At 43.1% G+C, this 21,874-nt stretch overlaps 1 long non-coding RNA gene and 1 pseudogene across 4 annotated transcripts; both read right to left on the bottom strand.

The window, feature by feature from the left end:
* Positions 1–523: 523 nt before the first annotated feature.
* Positions 524–3,400, bottom strand: LOC133886381 (early nodulin-like protein 18; annotated as a pseudogene).
* A 3,342-nt stretch (positions 3,401–6,742) lies between these two features.
* On the bottom strand, positions 6,743–15,981 carry LOC133887564 (uncharacterized). 4 transcript variants are annotated; one of them, XR_009903602.1, is made up of 3 exons: positions 15,674–15,941; positions 14,782–14,965; positions 6,743–7,673 (listed from the first exon to the last, which is right to left on the bottom strand). It is a non-coding gene; the product is annotated as an uncharacterized LOC133887564 (long non-coding RNA). The 4 variants fall into 4 exon arrangements; XR_009903601.1 differs by lacking the exon at positions 6,743–7,673 and adding an exon at positions 7,681–8,969 and having other exon boundaries at positions 15,674–15,940; XR_009903600.1 differs by lacking the exon at positions 6,743–7,673 and having other exon boundaries at positions 14,557–14,965; positions 15,523–15,981.
* Between the last annotated feature and the right edge of the window lie 5,893 nt (positions 15,982–21,874).

Raw genomic sequence — 21,874 nt, 5'->3', positions numbered from 1 at the left:
GCGAGCTCCAAGCTCAGGCTCGAGGGCCTCGTCAGGGCATGGAAGACGTGTTGTGCTCTGCTCTCTTGGTGCTTGCATTCGGCTAAGGAGGGCCACTATTTTGTACTGTAAACATCACTGTCGACTCATACCACTAGCCGACAGTGATATCTATCTATCACTGTCGATCAGTGGCTTCAACCGGTAGTAATAATGGAGCTAGGTATCACTAACAGCTCAAGCTATCAGCCGACAGTGATGATTCTTATCATTGCCAGTTCATAAACCACGATAGGACATCACTGATGTTCTATTAGAAACCGGCAGTGATAGATCGGCATATAAGACCGTTTCTGTAGTAGTGAGGGCACCAGCTCGTGGTTATAGCGAGCTGAGCAAGAGTGCACCCTAACAACAAATGTTCTAAAGGTACGAATTTCAAAGCAAAATTTACCAGGATGATAGGACATTTTGGCATCTACAAGACTACGAAACGGCAATCTTTCTTGCTGTGCATGATCAACAATGAGCGCCAACTGGGACCTCAGAGAACCAACTCTACAGCAAAGGTAGTAGCCGTAGCAGGCCAAATGGCCACAACCCTGACGTCCCGCGGCCGCGACCCGGCCGGTGCGCTGGAGAGGTGCTCGTAGTACGATAGTGGAACTGATGGGAGGCCGCGGCCATGTGCCACGGTGATCTCAAACCGCATCCCCTTCCGGCAATGCTCCACGTCCCTGGCATCGGACAAGAAGTAGTTGGCGCCCTCCGTCGTTAGCATTACGGACAGGAACGCCTCCTCCGGCTTCCACCCGCTGCTGCCGCTCGCCGTGTCACCGTCACTGCAGACCTTGTAAACCGTGGTGTTGGTCGTTTGCACCACCGTGTTGCATGTGTCCGTTTTGAAGCACACGTCACAAATTAACGAGAATAATGTCAGTCACCAGGCTAATTTTGAGCTCCTAGTTTGTCCAATGGAAGTTGAGAGAACTCACTGAGGTAGTCGTCGAGGTAGAAGGTGCGGTTGGCAGCCCAGGTAGAGTAGTTGATGGCCGAGGCATTCGCCTTCCAGTCGAAGAACCACCCGATGACGTCGCCGACGGCGTGGTTCGTGTCTACGGCGTGGTGTTTCGGCTTGGGCTGGCTGTCGAGTTGCCCGCGGCGCTCAGGCTCACCGTCGCATTTCCTGCAGCCGCTGAAGCAACAATGGAGACAACAACAAAGACTACACTACTACAGATATTCTCATCAGTGTCGGTTAAAAATCGCTATCAGTGGTAGGTCTTGAACCGATACTGATTACTTAGCACTGATAGTCTGTGACTTAGTGTCAGGTATGGGACCAGCACTGAAGATCACTATCAGTGCCGGTTTGTTTTTACCAACCGAGACTGATAGGTATTTCCGCTCTTTTTAAAATATGGCGGTTGCCACAAATACCGTGACATGTCAAATTTTGGCGGTTGCTGGCAATAGTATACGATATATTTATGGACACGCACATATAAATTTAGTTTACAATATGTCAAGTTTTATCGTAGCATATATACACAAGCACATATAAATTTCATTTCTAAAACACCGCATATATGTGAGGTTTCATTACAACAATGAAAAAGAGTTTAAGGTTTCTTGCTAATCGAATGTTTTGGACTCTGCTTTTTCTTGTTGGATGAAAGTAACGAGAGAGAGGAGCCAAATTCATGGAACTCGCTGGTTGGACTGATGACTTAGTCATTGATGAACTCGGAAAATTGTTCTTGAAGTACGTTGATTTCAATGGCCATGACTCGATCTCTAAACAGCGCGAGGAGCTGCAATTTCAACAATTGAAGAAATCAATCCTTATGAACACGTGTCAAACCTGAAAATTAGTCATCAAGATGTATGTCCCATACCTCAGCATCGACCACCTGGTACGATACGTCTCCGTTGAATTTGTGCATGAATCCCATTACATAAAAACCACATAAATTATTGCCTAGGTGCTGCTTCCTACATGGAAAGTCATATCGGATAATCTATTATTTCGCGAATGGCCAGTGTTTGACACTCTTCTTGATGTATCACAGGTACACTCTGTATGTATGTGATTATTACCGTAAGTAGACTTAGATTCAATCAAATAAAATATTACAAGAGCAATAACAAAATGGTCGGGTTTTTACCTTTGTAGCAAGTCAATGACGGGTTGGTAGGTTTCTTTTGGGTTATTTTTTTAGTCAAAAACAATGATCTTGCTGATGTCTGGCTGGATGACAAGGAGGATCCAGTGATAACTACACATAGGTCACCATAGGTTAGTTGGTCCTAATTTCTAACTATGTATTGCTCAAAAAGAGTAGAATATTTATGAAGAGAAGCACATACCTAAAGTGATAGGGCAAAAGTATGTATTTCTTCAATCATAGCTCCAGAATACACTTCAATGCATAATCCTTGGTTCCTTTTGGATCGAATTGCATCATTGTCGGGTTTACATGATGTGGGTCGATGAATCCCACATGGTAGATGCCCTCTGTCCTACATCTTTGTACCTCCATTCTATGTAAGGAATAAGTTAAGACATTCAATCCAATGATACATGAATGTATATTATGAATTATATGTATATGGCACTTATAGAGTCCAACAACTCAAGATAGATATGTCGAGAGCATCTTGCTGGTACAGTCGATACATTTCCTCAAATAATATATAAATAGAGTCATCCCCGTGGAGGAAAACTCGATCCTTGTATCTGGCCTCAAACATTTCTCTACCATCTCGTGACACCTTCATGTACCACGCATGGAATTTCTGAAGTTGATATGTCAGTTTGTCTGACACATTTGGCGCAACCAAGAGTTCTCCCAGCTTAAATTGCCATGTCTCGACTGCTTTTGGTGTGATGGATTAATCTAGAAATTGCTCTTTTGTTATTTTAGCATCTTCAAGAAATCTTTCTAAATTTTGTTCTTGTCGTATCTGTTCGATAGAAGGCTCCTTCCAGTATTTCTTGCTTTTAATGCGGGGGTAGTCTGATTTAGTCTTATGCTCAACAAATTTGGCCATCTTCAAGAAATACTTATGTGTTTCTGCATGGATTGGTATTTTCTTCTCAGGCTCTAGCTTTTGAAAGAATTTCTTGACACTGGCGTCCACTGTCACTCTAGTTTCCTCTGGTGTTTGTTCATAAGGCATCTTCTCAGGTGTTGCCACCTTCTTATGTGCCCTTTGCTTCTAGGATGAAGCCGACTTCTAAGATGAATTCAAATTCTTAGACTGTGCCGCTGTTGTCAACTTCGGAGGGGGAGGAGTTACCTCTCTTGGTGGAACTGGTGCTGACTTTTGAGGGGGAGGAATTGGCTCCCTTGGTGGCGACATCGGAGTGGGAGGAGTTGCCTCTATTCTGGGTGACGGTGGTGGTGGCGGAGACCATGGAGGAGTTGGCTCTCTTATATGTGATAGTGGCGGTGGCAGCAACCGTGGAGGAGTCAGAGAAATTCTATGTGGTGGGTCTGACTCCACATCAGATGAATCGTTGGTCTTACCTTCAAGCACTCTGTAGTGATTGGGCCACAGAACGAAGCCACCCACATTTGATCCAAGCCTCTTGGAACCTATCTCTCCGGGGGTAATCCATGTCAATCTTACGGTACGGCCTTCGCACAGAGTCCACATGGACCTTGGCATATCCCCGCGGTATCAAAAGATCGTTGAAGAGAGCTCATTCCACGCATTGGTCGACCTGCCCCATAGCCACCGTGGTGGTAATGTTCAAGGTGGGCACGACAAGCTTGCATACTTTGCTTTCTATGATGTCATCCATGGGGTAACGGGCCGATTCTTCTTCTGCAAATCTCGCGGGCGTGCAGCTGCTCCGACAACCACCAGGGCTCACAACATTTTCTTCGCCTTGCTTCCTATTTACTTGCTGAAGTGATTCTTTGATTTTGGCGTCTGTCATCTGACGCTCCTGTACAAGTTCTTATCATACTACAACCAACAGCCCTTCCAGTTCTTCTCTCCTTCTCTTCTGACTCCTGTAACTTTCGGCGACTTCTGGGAATCCCTCTTTCCAAGGCACCAAACCCTTGCCTCTGGTGCGACCTGGGTGCTCCTTGGTTTCCCAGAGCCAAGGTTAGCTGGCCTTTCTCCCTTTCTGGCCTGAAAGAGCCTTGGGAAGACTGGGCATGGGTATCTACAATTTTTTGCGTTACTTCCTGTTCTCTATCGCTTTTGAAGATTAGGCTGCCATCTGTCGACAAAGTTACCGCTCTCGCACACAGATAGTGCTTCGCTCGTTCAATCCAGTCGGCCATCTGAGGTGTGGCACCACTACGGGTTACTTGTTCTTCCATCTCTTCCCACTCGTCATATTTCCTCACGTACCCACACGAGCCAGTTCTGTGGCGGTACATGTTCTTGTGGAAGTTGGCCTTGCTTACCTCACATAGTCATTGTGGTTCCTCTGACCGCTTGTACTCTACGAAATCGTTCCAAAATGGTTCCATCGTCGGATAATCATCCCATTTTGGCGTCCGACCCACCAAGTAATAATTTCTCCATAGCTTACCCTTGAAATTCATGAACACAATGGCCATTTTTCATAGGGCACGACGCTTCACTGTGGCCATGTTCCATCCTTCAGGGTATTCAAACTTCGCCACCAATTTGCCCCATATAAGATCTTTGATTTTATCGGGAACCACCCACATATCATCTCGTCTGCCTCTCCAACCTTTATATGTGATTGCAACATGGTCCCTCACTAGACACCTGATTGCTGTTTGAACAGCCCCAGAACAGCTTTATGTCTCATTGGCTCCCCAACTGAGTTAACCTCCATGATGATGAAACATCCCTCGGGCATCCTGCTGGGACGTCGTTCACTCCTCTTTTCTCCCGTCATCTCGTCACCCTCCAGAGCATCAGCATCTAGATTGATTTGATCCTCCAGAGCATCATCTTCGAGCCTACCCTGCAGAGTCTCAGCAACAATCTCCAACTCAGGGACTATTTGGCAGAGCTCCCAAAGCAGCTTCCCGGCTGGAATCAGGGGGAGCTCTGCCAAACAATAGCTTTCAGCTTTTAGCTACCTGAGTGAAATCCTTGGGAGTGATTATCTGAAATAAACTAGAAGCTGGGGAGCTAAAGAAAACCACCTTCCCCTGATTCACTTCCCGCACAAAATCACTTCCTCCATATAGTTTATACTAGAGAATCACTTTCAACCACAGATTCACTTCCCCCAGAGAATCACTCTCTGCAAAGAATTTGAATCAGGGAGAGCTCTACCAAACAGGCCCTCAAATTGATCCATGTTCTGGTATGCACTCGGGCTCCCGCCTCTCGTTTGGTCAAGCTCCATGTTTGCAGGCTCATCTTGTACCGAGGCTGGAGCCGGATCTGAGGAGGGGCCTTGTATCGGAGGGGGGACGGGATGTGGCCATGCATGGCGGTTGGATTTTGTACATGCCATTCATACATAAAAATTTTAGACACAAGAAGCACTTGATTTAGAGTTAAAATTAATGAGATATGTAATCAAAATTTTGGTCACAATATATGCATCGAGTAAAACATGCAGATGCTTAGTAAGTCATTGTCTTGCTCATGGACATGTGCTAGCTGGCTAGGTAGCTATAAAGAAAAAGACGCTTCTGATTTTCATATTAAGTTGCCAAGTTGCCGGACAGGCTGCCGCTAGACCATTAGTAGTGTTGATTGCCTCGAGCCCTCCTGATAGCTGCGGGGGTTAATGTCTCTGATTGGTTCGAAGGACGTTCAAAAGATGAAAGTGTGGATCACAAGCAAGCTCTGAAAACAGGATCACAAGCAAGTTAATATCTTTGATTTGTCTGCTAGACCATATCTGTATTGATTTTTTTTTGGCAGAATAATTGTATTGATTTGTCTGAAGTTCTAAACCAAGGATCCAGATGTGAACATGGAAAAGTGAAAACAATATCTTCTTTCCATCGAGCAGTGGAAAATAAATTGATACATAAGTTTGGACCGTTTGTAAGATACACTCGGTCAGGTATAAAATATAAATTGATTTTTAACAAGTGTTAATTGGCTTAACTGTGCAATTATATAATTCATCAAAATTTGTGGCTATTGTTTGACATGAGAATTGCTAGGGCCTAATGACAGAAGCAATTACATCAACAGACATTTTTTTTTGATGATGCATACATCAATATGATTTACAAGAGCTTGCAGCTAGCAGTACTGAGATTTCTACACTCGATCAAATTGAAATACTTATCCCCTGTACATTGGATTTGAGATGAGATCCAATTAGATGATATTTACTTCCATACAGTAATTTGAGTTGAGATCCAATTGGATGATATTTCCTTCCCGGGTACTAGCCTACTATACTGCCACTTCTCACTTGATATCAAATTTGCCTATCCATCCTGGAAGCATCATTTGAGTTGTCCAGAAAACACATAACAAAAATTCAAAATTCTATACAATATTGTTGCTGTTTTTCCTAGCAATTGATACATAGATACAAATTGTTGGGGCGAAAATAAGCTAGCTTGAGAATAACAGTTGAAGATCACCGTCCCGGTCCCCCAGAACCCTCTCCTAGAAGCTCGACCTCCGATATCATCAGATCCTCTCACGGTACCCCTTCGCGCCTACGAAGCCTTCCCATGACTCCGTTGGCTCAACCCCCCGAGGCCTTCCAAAACACGGCCTCCCGAAGCCTTGATCCTCCAAAGCTTCAGCCTCCCGAAGTCCCGGTCCTCCGGGGTCCCGCCTCCCAACGCCTTTACATCCTTGCTCTACGCCTCCCAAGGCCCTCGCCTCGGGACGGTCAGGCCACCTTCCCGAAGACTGCAGGATGAGTCAATAGGCCCTGGGAAGATTTGTTGAAAAGAGAGCGTCGGTCGTGCTTTTCCTACCAGGAAGTGACCGGCATTAAAGGCCTAGGTTGATGGGTGCCACTCTGGCACCCTGGCGTAATGAGGGCTATCCTGACACCCCTGACAGTGTGGCGCCAGGCTGCAATTGGCAACAGGCTCGCCCCCTTCCGGGGGCAAGCACCACGATAGTTACAACGGTAGATATTTATCTCCCAAGCAAGGTACAAAAGTAGTTATCCAAGATAAGACCCAGTAAATCAGTCGGATCCCAGATATTGGTACATTATGGTAACTTGTACGTCAAGCTAGGAACGGCCCTATAAATAGGGGGCCATAGCCGCCTGGGCAAAAAAAAAGGAGGGCTAGACAGTAGAAAGACACAGAGGTGGAAAAACACCAAGCCACGCTGTGATACTCCCCCCAGATCGATCTATTTTTTTTACCATCAATACATTCGTGGTGTTCCTCTCTCTTAAATTTCGTCTCCAAGCTTGAGTCTCCTCCTTAGAAGAAATTCTTGCCGTACTTGCTCAGGCAAGATGAACTTTTGCTCCAACACAAATATATCTACGTGAAATGTTACATACAATTCACTAGTTTTTGACTAAATGCCACTAGTCCTTTGAGAAAATAGGCCAAAGATCAACACTAGTTTACTGCAAATCACTAACAAAACATGATATGTTCACTTGTTTCTTTGTAGACAATATAGCTCTCCAGAATTGCTTTATTCACCTCCAACACTAGTTTCGATTTTCCACATCACAAATTTCATAGCACTTCACCTTTTCCAATAGAAATTCTGCTGGTCCATAGGAGTCAACAAAACTTGTGCATACAAAAAATTGGGGAACATGCAGAATCAGCATTGTAGCAATGAGTGCCAGATTCAATTGTAAAAAATAAATACATGATTCAATTGTAAAAGGATCTTATGGATCTTAATTAGCTGTCACCTGATTTGATTATGATTTTCTAGTTGGAGTTCACGAACAGGCTGGTACAAACAATCCAAATTTAATTAGAGGAATTGCTCAAAATTTCAATTAGAGGAATTGTACAAAGGGATACAAAGTTTATGAAAGTTTGCTTATACATACTAGCAATTTTGCCAGCTAGAATTTCTAGAATTGCCTGAAAAGGAATTAAAAATGTAAAAAAGTTGCCTTGTGGTTTATGAAATGTTGTTTCTTCTTCAACATAAAAATGCATATACTGACACATAAAAATGCTTGTTCATTATGTTAACTAGTAAAAGCAAGACTGTTATTAATATATCACAACAAAACAGAAGCTGCATACATATATGACCAACTGCGTGACCAACATCGATAGAAGGGCAAAATAGCAACTTGACTACTAGAGCACAGAAGCAAAATATGACTACAGAAGCACAGAAAAACAGAAGCAAAACAGCAATGGCAGGTTTCTTTAACACCAATACTGACTTACAGTGATCCTAAGCACATATGCTGGTCTTGCTATGCCAAAGAACTGAAGTATGATCATATGATTTTACTAGTATTCTTTCTTTTGTTAAGCTATGATTTTTCTATGCCAAGTACTATACCAAAAAACATAAATACATAACTACAATGTTTGTGGTAGTATATGTTTTGATATGTTTTTAGACTGAAAGTTCTCCTATATTTTGTTTACATTGAGCATCAGATCTTCACATTCCAGAGGCATGCATGGTCCTAGAAAGGTGAATTTACTTAAGCATGCAAGTGAATTTACACAGTGGTACTTAAGTTCATATAACCATCATTCCAGAGAGATTTGATTCCTATCGCCAAGATTCACAGGCAACAAGACACTATAACCATCATCAACATCAGAAGTACAGAGGCACCATGGTAGCAATACAGAGCGCACCGCATCAATGAGTCCAAAACATATATAACATTCCAAATTTAATAGTCAAAATTAGTTTGTCATTCACATTTTTTCACTCACAAATTTGCATCCATCCATCCATCACCCATGAGGATCAAAATCTCTCAAAATTGTCCTAACCCTAACATACCGATGGGGAGGAGGCAGCGACCGATGATGAGGAGTGTTTGTGAGGAGCAGCGCGTCGGGGAGGAGCGTCGGTGAGGAGCGGCATGTCGGGGAGGACTATCGGGGAGGACCGTTGGAGAGGAGCGGCGCGTCGCCATAGAAAATAATAATAATCACTAAATTAATTTCTAAAATGTTTAATAATTTTTATAGGTATATTTAATTCTATTTAATAGATTAAATAGTTTTATAATTCAAAAAAATCTAGAAAAATACAAAAAATTCTAGAAAATCATAGATGGCTTCGAAAGAATTCTAGAAAATTCCTAGCAACATAATTTCATCTATAGATAATCTTTTTTGTCCAATTTTAATCTTTAGAAAATCATAACTTGTCAATTGTAGCTCCATTCTAACCTGTTCTTTCGCCGAATTGTTCGGACTAATGTAATCTTGTGAGTAATGATGTTTGTTGTGTGATTTTTGGTTCTTTTTTAATCTTGGGGTTTATGTGATGTTGTTTTCACACATGTTGCGAGTAGACACCAACAATCAGAAGGAGCTAGAAGGTCTGCAAGATCAGGATTTTGAAGACCCAATTGAGTTCAATGAAGACAAGTTGTGTTCTTCATCATTTTATCCTAGTTTTATAAATGTTTTATTTTATAAACATGCACGCTAATAATTTATTGGGAATCTCAAGAGTGAGACTTTACCCTAGTTTTTCCCTTATCATCCTTGTCGTCATAGTATGGTTTTTGGTTATGGATGGGTGGATGATACTTAGCCTTGCTTTGAGATGGTATTCATGATAATTGTTCCACGAACTTGATAATGGTCCTATGCAACAATGATAAAATATGATGGAATAATTTTTGTAGCAATATGGTATAGGGATTTGAGTATGTTGTATGATGAGATGTGGTTGGGGAAGTGGTAGTCTTGCTCAAATCTAAGGACTAGTTCATGGGGTGATATTTCCGTATTTATAATACAACCACAAGCCTGGTATGGAACGGGCCTAGTCAAGTACTTTGCTTACTCTCAGCATAGTATAGACCAGACATAAGAGCGAAGAATGGACGATGTCTTGGGATTCGAAAGATGCAAGAGGAGACCTCCGTTGTTGAGGTGGAATCACGTGGCAGTGAAACCTTAGAGGGTAGACACATGCTGAGAGGGGCATTGTAAAGGTTTTGTAGTGGATTCCTAGCGCATACCTCGGTAGTGTGTAAGAGTTCTCCATCAGCCATTGGATGCTTGACAAAAAGGGATGAAACGTCTTGTGGATAAAGTACAACCTCTTTAGAGTTAAAACTGAATATTCAGCCATGTTTACGGTTATAAGTGGCACTGAAAACCTACCATGATTATAACTTGATGTTTTGGTTAGCCAGGTCAACTACGATAGTGGGAATCATAGTTGAGGATGATTAGTCATAGCGGTGGGAACTATGATTGAGAGTTCAATCTTAGTGGATGGAACTTTGGTTGAGGTGTTACTTAGTTGGTTAAGTCAAGATAGATGGAATCTTGAGGTGGTTTGTTATTCACTTAATTATTATTGCTTTTTAAATATTTTTTTCTTAAATGCTGATTTATGCAAGAGAGCCATATTAGCTTTATTCTTTTCAAGCCTTCATATGCATATTATTTTCTTTACAATTTGCTAAGTACGACAAGTGCTCACTCTTACTATCACCAAACACTCAATTAGAGAAGTTATTGAGGAGTACATTGAAGGTGGATCATTCTAAGATGCTTTCTACATCGATGATGCCTGTGGAAGAGTTGTAAAGGATTAGAGTCTTCGTAGTTCATTTAGTTCCGCTGCAGAATTTAATTGGTTCTTCGACCCTCGAAAGTCACTTTTGTAAGACAGTTTATTTGATTAAGTTTGGATATTGTAATGACTATCATCAATGAAGTCACTATGTATTAGGATTGATTCATGGCCTTAGCATATAGATGAGATTGGTTTCTTTCTTGAACTGGTCTTGAGAATCTGCGGTGAGGCTCCAAAGATAAAGCCATCCGGAGTCCCGCTGCGGTTGCCAAGGTGGAGCCAATGATCGGACCGAGGGAGGCGGTCCGTGACCCCAGGGCATTTAGCCGCGGCGAGGTTCCAGAGGCAAGGCCATCTGGAGTCTTGCACTAGTTGCCAGAGGTGGAGCAGATAATCGGGTCGAGGGAGGCGGTCAACGACCTGCTTGGCCTTTGGTCGTGACGAGGCAACGGAGACAAGGCCATCCGGAGTTCCGAAGCGGTTGTCGGAGGTGGAGCTAATGATTAGGACGAGGGAGGTGGTCCACGAACCCCTTGGCCTTTAGCACAGTGAGGCTCTGGAGGCAAGGCCATCAGGAGTCTCGTGGCGGTTGCCAAAGGTGAAGCCGACGATCGGGCCAAGGGAAGCAGTCCGCAACCCCCTTTGCCTTTAGCCACAGCGAGGCTCCGGAGGCAAGGCAACCTGGAGTCCCACGGCGGTTGCCGAAGGTGGAGCTAATGATTGGGCCAAGGAAAGTGATTCGTGACCCCATTGGCCTTTAGATGTGGCGACGCTTTGGAGGCAATGCCATCTGAACTCCCGCCATGGTTACCAGAGGTAGAGCCAGATCAGACCGAAGGAGGCGGTCCGCGAACCCCTTGGCTTTTAGCCGCGGTGAGGCTCTGGAGGCAAGGCCACCCAGAGTCCCACGATAGTTGTCAGAATGAAGCCGACGAGTGGGCTAAAGGAGGCGGTCTGGGACCCCCTCGATCTTTATCCGCAACGAGGCTTCAGAGGCAAGGTCATCCAGGACCACACCACTCCAAAGGCAAGGCCATGTCTCCTACCTAGACAACACCTTCAAGTGTAAAGATATATTTTAAATTCTACCGTCTACTATTTGGATAGAGGTCTAACCTACGCTAGGTTTGGTACCTTACCGTTGTTGGCAACTAACTAATTGGCAGTATAAGTCGCGACTAGGACGAATGGCTATTCTTTAGCAAATGCCGAACTAAGGCATGGCATAGATTCTACTACCTAGTGCTGGACTGAGATATAACCTTAGACTTAAGTTTTTGTTCCTCTGGCATCGATTCTTACACCATTCTGGAGGGGTTTTTCCTGCCGCACGCTACATGGTATTTTCAACAAGGGAAAAACTTTTAAGCTAAGTTTCATACTTTACTATTGAACAGTGATAAAGATTAAGTAAAACTACCTACTGTTGGGCAGAGGCGCGACCTAGGTATTATAGTACCCTGCTGCTGCCTATTAGATATCTTCGTAAAGACTTACTAATAGCTAGGCTATCTTTTTTTAGGGTATGTCGACTTTGCTATATAAATATAAACTAGCTGGATAAGCTATTGCTAGGTGGCTGTAGACAAGCATACCTTTGCAAAAATGGAGCCTTCGCCACAAGTCGAGGGCCAGGGAACCTTCGCAGCCTAAAGGCGTTGGAAGGGTTGGTTCCCCCGGCTAGGGTTGTCTGTTGGAAGGTCTGGGATACCTGGGATACCCGAGTGTCTAAGTATCCGGAGTGCCATTACCGGAGCCTAGTACTCCTTTGGTACAGCCAACCTCCCAAATGTCGAACCCGTCCTGGGAGGCCAATCAGGGGTCCCACCCCTTCGGAGGTCGAGGTGGGGCTGCTTGTGCGTCTCAGTCCTTATCGCTGGGGAATTGCACTGTTGTTGGTGGAACCGGAGGCGGCCCTATGGGCCGAGTGTGGCTTGGTAAAATCCGGCCTCTTGCCTAGTGGCCCGCTGCAGCCTCACGACCATCGGGTCGCCTATTGCTAGCTTTTGCTCCTGCTGGGCGTCCCATCCTCCTCCCGGAAGGTTACATGGGTCTGGTAGTGACCGATGTTGTGGCCACGTCTGGCCCCGTGCAAGATGCAATGATATTCTTCCGACAGTGTTGGAGCCTGTGGTCGGCACCCCCGGTGCCAGCGGGATATGCATGCATCAGAGCCAGTGATCCCCCCAGAACTTCCTTCCACCCACCCAGGAGGAGGGGTGAGGAGGCTGCCGGGTGACCAATCTCTCGAAGGACAATGGTTCAACGGAGGTGCCGGGGATGCTGCCGCCAGAAGCATCTAGCTAGGCCCAAGCATGGGTGCCCTTGGGCTCAAGCGCGCAGAACCATTGAAGGGCGGCCTATCTTGTAGCGGCCTCAGCTACAACCTCCTAGGGTGTAGCGAGGTCCTCACCGCACCACTGCTAGAAAGCTTCTGCGCCGGTTTGGGCTTCCGTGCCAACCCAAGCTATCGGGTCGACATTGGATGGAGGGCTACCACTCTACTCAGCTGTGAAGCAGGCGGGGGCATATAGGGTGCCTGGCTGCAGCTACCATGCGTACTCCTGCATGGGTGTGGTGATTGAAGCGGCTGCTTTCACCAGCGCCTTGGTGGTCTTTGGTGGCGTCCTACCTCCCCTTGTACTTCTATGTTCAGATCTCCAAGGATGGTGCACTGTTGGTGCAAGAAGATACCTTGCACGAACAAGTATGGCGATAGCTCACTCACAACAGTGGTTCAAGCTTGGAGAAGAAGTGGACAAGGAGAACCATCAAATATGTTTATGGTAAAAAGAATCGGTCCCTTGGCCTGATAGCCAAGGGTCTGTATTTATAGGGTCATTCTAGGTGCAGATGTATAGATATGCCCTTACAACGATACAAATATCGCAATATGGTAAGGCCCTAGAGCCAGTTGAATCACACAACATGGGTCCAGGTGGGATACCTTCGCCCCTAATTTATAAGATATTATCTAATATGGTGGTACAGTGGTGCAAGTGGCCCTAAAGGTGTGGTATTTTGCCAGTCACCTATTGCGACGTCGCACTACCAGAATGTCTGGACGACCTCTACTTGCGCTAGGGATGTCAGGATGACCTCCACTTCCATCGCATTAAATGTAGGTCATTTCTTTGCAGGTGAAGGACGGCTGGTGGGTCCCCTTTGTTGATCTTTCTCCAAGGTCTAATGGCCACTCCCTCCAGGCTCCAGGGAGCCTACCCATGCACTGGGAAATAGGGGCCTCCGGGAGGCCAGCGAGACCAGAGGCATCGGGGGTCCTTAGAGACGACCACTAACCTCTCTCGGAGGATAGCTTCTTCTCCTGTCTTGGGTGACAGTAGCCGGAGGGGCCTACGGGCTCCAGAAGCCAAGCTTCCTACTTTGGATCTGGAGCCAAGGGCTCTAGAGGAGCTCCTGGTGGCAACCTTTTAGCAATGTCTACGGCTTAGGGTGTTTCCCCAATAGTTGACCCGAATAGATTGCTGGTACTCTTTGTAACAAGGAGTCACCATCAATATCAATTAAGAGACTAAGATTGCAGAATTTTTATCTACCAAAGAGGAGCTAAATTCTTTGCTCGTGCTAAGCTCTAGCACATAGAACGCGTCAGAGTCATCTAATCTGATTGTGCTAAATATCTCAGGAATAGTATTTGGATGTCTTTAGTTCCTCTGTTGGAAGAAGGCGTGAAGGCTTTACAGAGGGCACATAATCTGCAGAATTTAAGAAAATGATGACTATTGGTGTGGATACAATAGGATAATTTGCATCGAATGCAGAACAGAGCTTTCATGATGTCTCCCAAAATGATCTTCTGCTAGTAGGATCCCCCAAAATATAATGGCAGGAGAATACCTTTGTTAGATAATCTCAGTTGCACAGCTAAGTTGCAGGAATACTAGCTGAACATTCGTGTGGAAAGTAAAAAAATGAATATAAAATATTGTGGTAGCTAAAGATAGATATAAAGAAGATTACAGGAGAAGTTCAAGTGCTAGAAAAGTGAATATACTACATAATATGAATGAAGGACATTGACAAGGGCAAGCCAATATGCTGTTTACCAGCACAATTGGACAAAATATAAAGTATCTAGAGCTTTGATTAACATTATCAAAAGTTCATGCATATGTAACCTACCTTGTAATGACGAACCTTTGGAGAAAGAAGTCATCCGCTGATGTCTGTTTTGCCTTTTGAGCTTCTTTCCATTTGGGGGAATATGGCAATATATTCTTGGACTGTTAATCAGCGGTAACCATCCTGCCAAAAAATTAGAATGAACCGACGGAACAGTGTGCCCAGGACAGAGGATCACCATTCTCTGTAATGAAAATAGCAACAAATTGAACGTGTTAGATATTTAGATGTGCTATGTGCCTATCTATGATATATAGTTAACCTTATAGCATGGTTGAACAATGAGAAAACATGAACAAAACAGAGGGCACATCAACCTGATACTCTGCACTACTGTAACAAAGTACAACAAATTTAGGTTCATTCATAATCCATGACTAACTACGGGAACTGAACTTTGCATGACAAAGAAATCAAAGATATTAGCTCCTACATATACAACAAACCTGAAGATACCAGGAACTACACGACTACACGTTATGCGCACGCCGTAGTTACAAACGGTCATTCAGAGAACCGCCTGGAACTGAACGATGCCCAACAAGGAAATCAAAGATACAAGCTCTCTTGTGAACACAACAGAACTGCGGGATCTTGGACAGGATATGCTCCAAAGTTACAAATGGTCATTCATAGACTAGACCTTGATCAGGGAAGAGCATAATCAGCAAGTATAAAGAGCAGTGCATAATGGAAGTGGCAGACAAGGTTCAATCAAGGATCAAATTTCGTTCTACAAACCTGAAGAGCATAATGGAAGTGGCATTCGAATTGGATGGACTGGAGCATCTATCCGCCCCAGCAAGAGCGATTTGTTCTTGAATTTATTGGTCGCAACAAAGAACAGATCCTGCCGAACATAACTCGCTCTTGGAACGATCCAGACACTTACCATGAATCAGTCCAACGCCGGGTGGATCTCCACCCCGCCCCCGCGCCAGTCTAGAAGAGGGGAGAGGAGGACGAGGATGAGGACACGAAACGAAGTCCTCGCAGGTGGCCGATTGGTACTGGGCTATCTTTGGATATGTTTTCTTAATTTTTCTCTGAAAAAACCAGAAGTTATTTAAGTAGTTTCTTATCCCGGTTTTTTTTACTGTTTGAAGAAAAGGTTGTGACTAAAATAAAGTAAAAATTGAAAAGCAGGTTGAGAAGAGCTTTTCTGGTTTTTGGTGTGCTGAGAAAATAAAAATTTATTGTAAAAATCAACAACCGAAATTCAATAACCACGATCGTTTACTCAACCAACAAAAAGCTTTAAAACCACACCATATCCAAATGGGTCTACGTAGTCTAGCTGGCGCGAGCGAGGGTACTTTCAGTATTTTCTGTCCTGATATTTTCTAGCTGAAGGGTGGGTTGTGGGTGCGGCCCAGTTGGTAGGCAAAGAAGGTGGGAAATAAATAGAGATGAGCTACGTGTGGATTGGGTTCTAACGAGAATGGGTGTTGGGCCATGAGTTAAGCGGGCTTGGGCCAAGGCATGTGAGATTGTGAGCATGGGTCTGGCTGACAGCTAGGCCACACAAGGAGAGATGGGATTGAGAAAATAAACACATCTCCTCTATGTGTTCTTCTTTTAACGTTGTTCGGTTATTCCTCAACTACAATAAATCGAGCTTATCCAGTCGTTTCTTTCTACTATCTATCATTAGATTCATATATATAGTTGTAGATGCCAGAGAGACGAGATAAAGCGCAACCAAAACCGACTAAAGATCAAGAGGCCAAGCAGGGCCACAACCCCTGTAACAACAAAAATGTTTCACTACTACATATGCTTCATTCCATATGGCTCCAAACCATCATGCTAGATGGTTTTTATATGTTTGTGGTAAAGTGTTTGTGATGATCCCAATAATAACTGATGTGGTTTGTCCACCGTCCGTGCTAGACAATATCCCAGACTATTCTCAACAAAAGAACCATCTTTGATGATAGCTATCCACATTACCACAAGCAGCAACAACCATTTGTGATGTCATACATCACAGACAACTCTTAATAAAACCATCAGCTTTTAGTGCTGTATCATAGACCGTTTCCTTTTAAGCCATCTGTTTTATGTTGAATGACTACAGATGCACCTAGTCTTAAAACCATCAACCTTTAAGTACACAACCTGCATGGTTTTCTACTTCGTGGCCTCCCTTAGAAATTGGCAGCCATGCACTCTGCAAAGGTCAAGTCCTAGGCAAGCGGACCTAATTTTAACAGCCGGTATAAAACAGCATAAAAAACCGTATATATATATATATATATATATACACATGCTACAACATACATTACTCGAACCAATAGTTTAACAAGAACAATAATCCCCACTACAATGCACAATATATATGCAAAATTTTAATAAGAACCATGCTACCACATGCATTATTTGAAATTAATCTAAATGTCAGCTAAAATTAAAAAAATATAGTACAATATCTAAAATTCTACAGAACAGAAGCGCACCTCAGTTGGAACGGTGGAGTGCTGGGTGGTGGTGGAGGAGGAAGCCGGCTTGGGGACGAGGGCGTGGAGGTGGATATCGGGGAGGACATCGACAAGTTCGTGCACTACAAATCTAGGGAGGACGATTTGAAGGATCATAATGAACATAGTTTATCACGACACATGCAATATCAAAGGATAATTAATATCACACATATCATTATAGAACATAGATCCATTATTTCGAACTACACACATGTTTGCACCCAAAATATTCAACATACTCCACCCAACTAAAGATACTTCTATCTAAAAACCCTTCTAAGCTTTTTCTTGAATGCAGGATCATCATCCTCAGTGTAGAAGATGTAGTTCACAAGAAGGCTAAATGTTACAGTGTCATCATTGCAAATAAACATGTGCATTCATATAGCTAGCATATGAATCTAAAGGGTATAGAACAAATCGTCTATTGTCCTAGAGATCAAATGCAATCTTAGCACTGGGATGACCTGAGCCATACTGTAGAACATCATGAACAGTCAAAATTCAATTTGGATGAGCCTAGCATACATTAGCAATCCTAAGGTATTCCTAAGAACCGGGAATGATATCAAGATAACTAGCAACTACATGATTGACTCTAACATTATGTTTTCATATCAGAATCTATAAAATTAAAACAAGAAAATATGATACAACATGAGAATAGAAAAATTTTCCATGCCAACTTAAAAAAACTCTTAAAATTCATATAAAACCTATAAAATTACTCCATAATTGCATGCAAAATAAGGAAACATAACACAACCAGATTATTTACAACAAATCAACCGACAGATAAATAGCAAATCACTTACATAAAAGGACTCAATTTATCTCCATATATAAATTCTAGAGCATCTAAAATTCACAGGCTTACAAACCATCTAATGATGCTTGGTGGAGGAGGATGAAGCCAGCTCGAGGATGAGGTCGATGTGTGGTGGTGCTGTGTGGACCTGGGGAGGAGAAGGACACAATAGTAGTGGATGTCGGGCAGGCAGAGGACTTGGCGGCAATGCAGTGCTAATCTAGGGAGGAGGAGGATGCAACGGCGGTTCACATCGAGGAGGCAGAGAACCTGACGGTGATGCAGATCCAACGAGGAGGAAGAAGTGAGGATCCATGATCCTAGCCGCAATGATGTTTCATGCTGGCAACTCCAGTGGACACTGGCGATGCAGAGGAAGAGAAGGCGGTAGTGTAGAGGAAGAGGATGTGGTGCGGAGGTAGTTCAGAGGAAGATGAGGTGGTGAAATGACTCTGTCTATGTGAGAACCATCCGAATCGCACTCGATTTAATCAATCGTGTGGGTTGTCCATAAAGATGAGCGCTAGCACACACCTTCCATTCAACGTGCCACGTGCTAACACACATATAAATGACATGTCACTCTTCACTTAAAATTTGAGAAATTCCAGTTGTCCCGATATATGCTCAACAAAGCATAGGATCAAAGCACATATCGTTTAGAACAAGAATATCACCCCAAGATGTGATAGAGTGCAAATATTAAACTTAGATTACAAGTCTTAATAATATTACAAGCTCATACAGCAAGTGCTGCAATCTGAAATTTAAATATGGAGGGCTACACATGACAAGTTTAAGCTCTCATTCTAGTTAGACATGTGCTACAGAATTATATAACAACACAAGTTTTTATTCTAGCACATTCACATCTAATTGAAGTGGACGTATTGACAAAATACTAGAAGATGGTTAGCACATGTGGACAATCGCTATTCTTGCCCATCGCTGGCATCGACGGGGTAAAAGTAAACTATACACGAGCTCATCCTCACTTGAAAAACTTAAAGATAGCATCATAAGTATGAATGTACTCACAAAACTTACATATATAGATATATACTAGTCCTCGCTCCAAGAAGAATGCATAGTTTAACAATGGATGTCCACAAGGTTAAATGATGAAGCAGAAAACATTTTAATCGATAAGATGATGTGAAAAATTAACATTGATCAAACTGACATACATAATCTCTATGGACAGCAAGTACATGAAAATAAAGTGACATATAAGCATGCTCATCTCAACATAAGCATCCTCAATTTCATCTCATAACAGCTCACATGCATTCCATACCACAAAACCTGTTGAAACACTACAATGATGTCCAATAGAACATTAACCATGCTTATAGCCGAGAGTGTGGCTATTCAAATAGTTTTCTCACACACCCTGCAAGGGAATATATCTTTACCCATACGATACGAGTCTATCATCTTGGCCCTCTTGACAATATTTTTCTCACCCATTCCTGTACGATTGACCCATCCCCATAATGCTAATGTTTACATAGCTCCACTCGGAGCACCCGTTAGGCTCCTCGCCACCATAATATCTCCGAACACAACAGTTTTCACACACATTATGAGGTCATGAGTCGAATATTGGTATAACATGAGATAATCATCTCATTCATACCATAATTGAATATGTCGAAGTATGAAACGTGTTTTAGCTAATTGCACCAACGATCAGTACTCAATCGACTCAAACAAGCCTATGACATTTTGGGACTCCTTGAACTACCCCTACCACCCGCTCAAGTCCCATATCATCAACCAAACCCATCATCCAAAACTTAACGTACTATTGATTCAAATGAAATTTCTATAGCTCGCGAATGATGGTGACATTCACCACTCGACTTCTACCGATAACACATTATACCCAAGTTAAAAGGTTCAAGTATTAATGAATTAATAAGGATGGTATATGCATAGCAATTGGGTTCTACCAGAACTCAATCGGATAACTAAACCCTTGACATGCATCTACGACATACAAGAATAATAGTGATTTAACCACCATCACATTAACAAAAATAAAAATGATCAATATGCATAGATGCTTCCGTCATTGCTTAGATGCTTTATAGTGAATCTTAATTTCAGGTTCAACCTCAATCACACAGTGAATCTTAATTTCAGGTTCAACCTCAATCACACACACGTTGCTCTTTGGTATGTTGTTATCTAAAAGATTGAAATGATGTATCGCAATTAACATGATGAAATGCTATGAGAAATGCTCCAGATGGTAGGGAATTTCATGGGGATGTAGTGCACTGTGTTATGGATACAATGCAATAAGGATTACTAAATATGGAGTTTATATGCTCATGGTATAAATTTTTTAGTGTAGTTATGTCCAAAAGGACATGTTATTGACCTATTGATTTAAAAGCATAAATTCAACCAAAACTCATGTTAAGGAAAAAACTTTATATGCTAACCATTATTTTTCTTATGTAGAGCTTAACTAAAGAGGATTTTTAGAAGTGGAATCACATCTATTGGATTTTTATTAAATTATGTATGAATTTTACAAATTGAACAAGCATAATCAAACATGGTATATAACCAAACAATTGCCTTTTTCCTAATGTACCAAATTAACTAAATTCTCTGGAACTTTTTGCACAAGGGTCTTGCTAGACATAGTGGTTAGGGCCAGGCCATGTTGACATGGTTAACACTTGACTAGTCGAGCTTGCACAGTACGACCATGGCGGTAGTACTGTGCGACTTCGCTGGCAGTCACCGGCGTGTCTTTGGGATCACATTTGAGGGGTAGCTGGTCGACGGTGGTCACCAGAACGTGGTCGACGGTGAGCTTCATTGTGACCTCGGTCTGTACACGGTGGTGAACAAGAACAAGGGCTCAGGTAGGGGAGGAATCGATCGGTGAGCCTAACCTCGATACGGGCAAGCTCACCGTGCTACTGGCCTTGTCGAGATGGCATTGGAGCAGTGGCAACGTTGAGCGTCTCGGCGTTGCATTGGTCTTCACGTTTAGAGCTAAAGGAGATGGCTCGGTCTGACGTTTCTGTCGGGAAGACAAGGAGCAACCTGAGAGAAACGGTGGACTACGGCGCAGGGAGGTTCCCCCAGAGCTTGTGGATGGCTGGACGGCATCAAAGTAGAGTGGCTGCTCTGTGTGATCATGCGCTCAGTGGAGAAAAATGGGGAGAGAGAGAGAGAGAGAGAGAGAGAGAGAGAGAGAGAGAGAGAGAGAGAGAGAGAGAGAGAGAGAGAGAGCGGCCAAGGGCAGATAAGGCTCCAAGTTTTTCACAGTGGAGCTCATGGTGTTCGTCTGCACGAGGATGGAGCAGAGGCGGCTAGGGGCGGAGCCAAGAATCAAACATGGGGTGGGGTAACTCGCCAATCCACCACAATGTTTTGATAAGTTATTAAATGAGTACTCAGTTAAGATTGGTCGATACGAGGCCTCAAATATATAGTCAAGATTGGTTGATATGAGCTCTCAGATATATTTAGCTTCATCTTGTTCTGTAGGAGAATGTTATTAAATTTGAAGGCATTTATTTGGGTCCCTCTTAAATGCTGCAACTATAATTCTTACCTGTTGATCTTGTGATGGTGTATAAGTATTTTTATCAAGAGCTTAGACATCAACCTATTGGTCCAATTCAATAGCTTGATCAATGGTCGCATTATGATTTTTAGTACAACTAGAACGTGAATTAACTGGTTTATAATAACTACCAATCGGACTTAGGCTATTCATGGCTAAACAAATTAAAATCTAAAGGCTATCGAAGTATACTGAAATTGAGGGAGT

The sequence above is a fragment of the Phragmites australis genome, chromosome 12, assembly GCF_958298935.1.
Source record: "Phragmites australis chromosome 12, lpPhrAust1.1, whole genome shotgun sequence".
Lineage (NCBI taxonomy): Eukaryota > Viridiplantae > Streptophyta > Magnoliopsida > Poales > Poaceae > Phragmites > Phragmites australis.
Note: the sequence above shows the minus strand (reverse complement) of the source record. Positions and strands in the feature narration are given on the sequence as shown.